The sequence below is a fragment of the Phalacrocorax carbo genome (genome assembly GCF_963921805.1).
Source record: "Phalacrocorax carbo chromosome W unlocalized genomic scaffold, bPhaCar2.1 SUPER_W_unloc_3, whole genome shotgun sequence".
NCBI lineage: Eukaryota > Metazoa > Chordata > Aves > Suliformes > Phalacrocoracidae > Phalacrocorax > Phalacrocorax carbo.
The window spans coordinates 433,998-439,880 of NW_026990254.1; positions in this window are offsets into that span (position 1 = coordinate 433,998).

Below are 5,883 nucleotides of genomic sequence, written 5' to 3' on the forward strand. Positions count from 1 at the left end.
GGAAGAGGGGCAACAATCCACAGCCTCTGGAGGTGGGTCCTGTCGAGCGTGAAGGCGAGGTATCCCCTCAAGGAAGATCTTGTAAACCAAGGCGAGTGGACCACCACTGAGGGAAGTATCCAGTATCTGAGGGAATAAGTAGCGGTGGAGGTGATCTACAGCAACCTGGACAACGACCAGGGATCCAAAGACCCAGATGAATTTCAGTGCACATGGTCCATGTGGCGGAAGTTTGTACAGAGTGCACCAACGTCATATGCCAATACCCTGGTGATAATGGATTGGACAGACCTCGAGGCACCAACTGTGGCTAGACTGGCCTGCCTTTCTCGTCTCAAGGGAAAGGATACTGTGGGCACACGCCTCATGCCACTCTGTGGTTCTATCTGCACGACCACAGGGAGTACATGAGGAAGTGGGACGGCGCACCTACCTTGAACCTAGAAGATCAGGTAAGTGGCTTGCAAGGACAAACAGCGGCCAAAAAGGGTTCGTCCAGGAAGATTACTGCTCCAGTTGCTGTTGAGCAGTTCCCCAGGCAGAATAGAAGGGCTGATCCTCCTTCTGATCCTAATGAAGGGACTTCTGGTTTGCAGCTACAGAGGTCAGGTAATGAATACTCCGACCAGGAATAGAAGGGCCCTGCCTCTGGCCAGGTGGAAAAAAGGGACAATCGGGTTTGTTGGCCTGTATGGATTCGATGGCCTGGCACATCGGACCCACAGGAGTATAAGGCTCTGGTGGACACCAGTGCACAGCATGCCCTAATGCCGTCAGGGTACAAGGGGGACAGAACCCATCTGTATTTCTGGAGTGACAGGGGGATCCCATCAGTTGTCTGTACTGGAGGCTAGGGTGAGCCTAACAGTGGACAAGTGGCAGAAGCATCCTATCGTGACCGGCCTGGAGTCTCCGTGCATCCTTGGCATAGACTACCTCAGGAGTGGGTACTTCAAAGACCCAAAAGGGTACCAGTGGGCCTTTCATGTAGCTGCTGTGGGTACAGAGAAGATTAAACAGGTGTCTACCTTGCCCGGCCTCTTGGAGGATCCCTTCACTGTGGGCTTGCTGTGGGTCGAAGAACAGCAAGTGTCGACTGCTACCATGATGGTGCGCTGGCAGCAATATCGCACCAACCGAGGCTCCCTGGTTCCCATCCATGAGTTTTTTTGCCATCGACTGGAGAACCAAGGAGTGATCAGCAAGACTCACTAACCCTTTAATAGTCCCATATGGCCAGTGTGAAAGTCTGACGGAGGGTGGAGGCTGACAATGGACTACAGTGGCCTGAACAGTCATGCTGTCGTTGGATGCTGCCATACCGGACATGCTAGAACTCCAACATGAACTGGAGTCAAAGGTGGCCAAGTGGTATGCCTCAACTGATATTGCTAGTGCGCTTTTCTTGATCCCTTTGGCAGCAGAGTGCAGGCCACAGTTTGCTTTCATGTGGTGGAGGGGTGTCCAGTACACCTGGAATCAACTGCCCCAGGGGTGGAAGCACAGCCCTACCATTTGCCATGGACTGGTCCAGACTGCACTGGAACAGGGTGCAGGCCCTCAAATACATTGATGACATCATTGTGTGGCACAACACAGCAGAGGAAGCGTTTGTGTTTCCTTCTGAAGGCTGGTTTTGCCATAAAACAAAGCAAGGTCAAAGGACCTGCACAGGAGATCCAGTTTTTAGGAATAAAATGGCAAGATGGGCATCGTCATACCCCAATGGATGTGATCAATAAGATAACAGCTATGTCCCCACCAGATAACAAAAAAGAAACACAAGCTTTCCTAGGCGTTGTGGGTTTCCGGAGAATGCATATTCCAGGTTACAGTCAGATTGTGAGCCCTCTCTATTGAGTGACCTGAAAGAAGAATGGTTTTGGATGGGGCCCTGAGCAGGGACAAGCCTTTGAACAGATTAAACAGGAAACTGTTCATGCGATAGCTCTTGGGACGGTCTGGACAGGACAAGCTGTGAGAAACATGCTTCACAGCACAGCCGGGGAGCATAGCCCCACCTGGAGCCTCTGGCGGAAAGCACCCGGACAGACTCGAGGTTGACCTCTAGGGTTTTGGAACTGAGGATATAGAGGATCTGAGGCCTGCTACACCCCGACTGAAAAAGAGATACTAGCAGCATATGAAGGGAGTTTGAGCCCATGTCCCAAAGGGAAGTGCCACTGAAGAACAAATCAGCAAACATCAAGTGCACCAAGCTGCTCAGATTGCCACAATTGACAAAGACCTGGACTGGGAACATAAAAGGGAACTATTTGTAGCTCAATGGGCTCATGAAACGTCAGGACATATAGGATGAGATGTCACCTATAGCTGGCCAAGAGACCGAGGGGTGGACTTGTCTAAAGAACCTATTCTACATAATAATAATATTAAATATAAAATGTTATTACGAATAACAAAGGACTGAAATTTGTGCATTAGTGAAAAAGCTAAACAATAAAAAATATTGAGGCATGGAAGATGACTTTTAAACCACCAATTTGGAGATGCGTGGCAAGTAGACTATATTGGACCTTTGTGCAGGACTACTAGGGGGCATTGATAGGTCCTAGCCATGGTAGAAATGACTACAGACTGGCTGGAGACGTATACCCAGTGACCCATGTCACTGCTAAAAGCACAGTAGTAGGTCTTGAAAAACAAATTTTGTGGAGACATGGCACACCTGAAAGAACTGAGTCTGACAGTGGCTGTAATTTCAAAAATGAAATTATAAAGTTAGGAACAGCTGAACATGGATTTGACTGGATATACTGTATTCCCTATTATCCCCAGGCCTTGGGAAAGGTAGAATGGCATAATGGACCCCTGAAAACCATGCTACAAGCCCAAGGAAAAGGGGATATGAGAAATTGGGATGTTCATTTGGCAGAAGCCACTTGGCTTGTAAACACTGGAGAGGCATCATCCCAGCCAGGCCCAGGCCAGGCTAGACCTGCGTTCCCTCCCTAAGTCTGACTCATAGAATCATTAAGGTTGGAAAAGACCTCTAGGATCATCAAGTCCAAAGACTCTCCCCTTAACTCTCCCTCCCTGAGTCCAAAGACTCTCCCCTTTTAGATTGGAGGCTTGAGACATAACTGAGCGAGATGGTTATATTTACTGATTAAGCGACACCTTTAAAAAGCTAATAATAACTTAGTTGGATAACAAACTCACCACTATTATTAGCAATCTTAGTACACAATTATATCACTGCAAGCGACATTGAGTTACAATTCCATTGCTTATTAGTAGCATCATTGCTGATACACAGTTATATTACTATAAAGAAAACTTATAAAACACATGTAAGTGCTATTAAGTTGCAGTCCTGTTGCCTTTCCTCCTGCACTTAGCAGTAAGGCACAAGTCTATCCGTCCATACATGTTTATTCCTTCTTACTCCATCCCCCCACAGCAAGTCTTCTTGGCATAAGCCTGATGGAGAGTTCAGCAGGTTGTCCAAGGGGGTTCCCTCCAGTGTCCTGGGGAGCTTGGGTCTGCAGGTCAGCTTCACCACCATCTGTAGGCCTCTGCACTTCTACTGCTGCAAAATCCCCTAGTTCTTTGTCCTCCACCTGATGTTTATACCTTATTCCGCATTTTTTCTTTTCCTGAACACACCTTTTAACCACCTCTGCAACCTCCTTTTTCTCCAACCAAACACGTCCCAAACAAACAACTTGGCCCTAATTACTTTTTCCTCATTGGTCCCAATACTGTTACAACTGTACCCAAATTTGGTGTTTCCGACACTGTTACTTAGGCAATTTTGGCCTAATATGGTATTACGGTATGGCTGATACAGTTACCTAGATGAAGGTGGCCTTGCATCCCAAGACTCCTGTACTGGGTCTGGCTGGGATGGAGTTAATTTTCTTCATAGCAGCTTGTATGGTGCTGTGTTTTAGATTTGTGACCAAAACAATGCTGATAACACACCAATGTTTTAGCTATTGCTGAACAGTGGTTGCACAGCGTCAAGGCCTTCTCTGTTTCTCAGTCTGCCTGCCTGCACCTCCCCCCCTCCCCCCCCCACCCCGAGGGAACAGGCTGGGGGTGTGCAAGAGGCTGGGAGGGGATACAACCAGGACAGCTGACCTGAACTAACCAAAGAGATATTCCATGCTGTATAATGTAATGCTCAGTAATAAAACGGAGAGGAGAGGGGTTTAGGTAGGTTAGCCATCTTTTGCTCAGGAACTGGCTGGGCATCGGTCTACCCATGGGAGGTGGTGAGTGATTGCCTTTGCATCACTTGTTTTGTTTTCTTCCTCTCTTCTTCTACTTCTCCTTTGATTATTAATTTTTATCTCAACCCATGAGTTTTCTTGCTTTTACTCTTCTTTTCCTCTCCCCCTGTCCCACTGGGGGTGGGGAGCAAGCGAGTGGCTGTGTGGTGCTTAGCTGCCTACCAAGGTTAACCCACAACAACTCCCTTCTGACTCTACGGTCCACGCTGGTTGTATTTAATTTCCATTATATGTTTTTTGGACAGAATTATCTTACTTTAGCCTTGATACCCCTACCTACTCCTGATTAAGCACAAGCAGTTTGCATATCAGAGCAACTATAACATAACCCAGTCAGTGCTCACACCATACTTCTGCCCTTGAAGAGTTTTCATCACACCTCTGGTTCCCATCAGAGGCCTTAGCTCGTTTTGAAGCCTAATATTCCAGTGGGACCTCTTGCTCACAGCCTGTCAGAACAGTAGCTGGAGATAAGTTTCCGATTGTGACAGGCCATGATTAGATGGGAAACATGATTGTTTGGGATGTCACCCCCTTAGGGAAAGGGAAAACATGGGGGTGGGGTGCGGGGTGGGGGGGTGGTAGCATTTGCACACGGACCAGGACATACAGCACGAGTAAAAAAAAAAAAAAACCAGAGAAATTAAATGTGTACCTACACACACACTGACTGTAATTAACCCCCTGCGGACCTCATTATACACAGAAAGATGAACCCTGTTTTGGTATGGACAGCAGTCTGGACTTTGACCTTAACAGTGGCACAAACAACCACCCCCCAGTGCTGGCTGCAAGATACCACGCCAACGTGGAATGAGAGGGAATCATATGAAATGAACCGTAACAAAAAATATCGGAGGATTCACGGTGTGGTAGGAAATTGAAGGGGAATGTGTAACTGTATAATAATCCCTAATGATAATACAATCCAGTTAACTCAGAATAGCAGCCAGAGCGGAGCAGGTAAAAACGTAGCCTGGTATGTAGGCTATATTAGTGAATGTAAAGGACTTCTCACCAGTATGACGACTAGACTTAATTGGACCACCAACTTCACAAGTATTTATAACACCACCCTCCGATATGTTTACCATAGGCAAGTGGCAAACTTTACTTGGAGTAATCCAATAAGAGAAAGAGTACCACATTAAGTGGGACTGGAATGTAAGTTGACACAATACCACCTGTGCACCTTTTATTATAAGGATTCAACATGCCATGTTCCCTGAACAAGGCATCCACAGAAGAACTAAAAGAGACATATCAGGAATTCTAGGACTTGGAGGAGTTGCCCTAAACACCGTGGATATCCAAGCCCTCCAAGCCCAGCTGCAAGTGGTTGGCAACTAACCTCTCAGCGCCTTGAGGGGCTAGCTAAACCTGCTGTCTGATTAGAAATGGCTCACCTCCGATTGCACTGAATAGAAAGATGGACCTGGGAAGTAATGAAAAATGTATCTCAGACTATTTCTACTGGTGTTCAGAATGACTCTTTGGACGTTACCTGCCAAGGTATGCAACTGGCCACCTTACTAATAATGAAAAAGTATGGTTAAGCTGCAAAGGAAAACGTTGGGATAGCGGAGCCCATATGTTACATCTTCCTAATACTTCAATGGGAAAA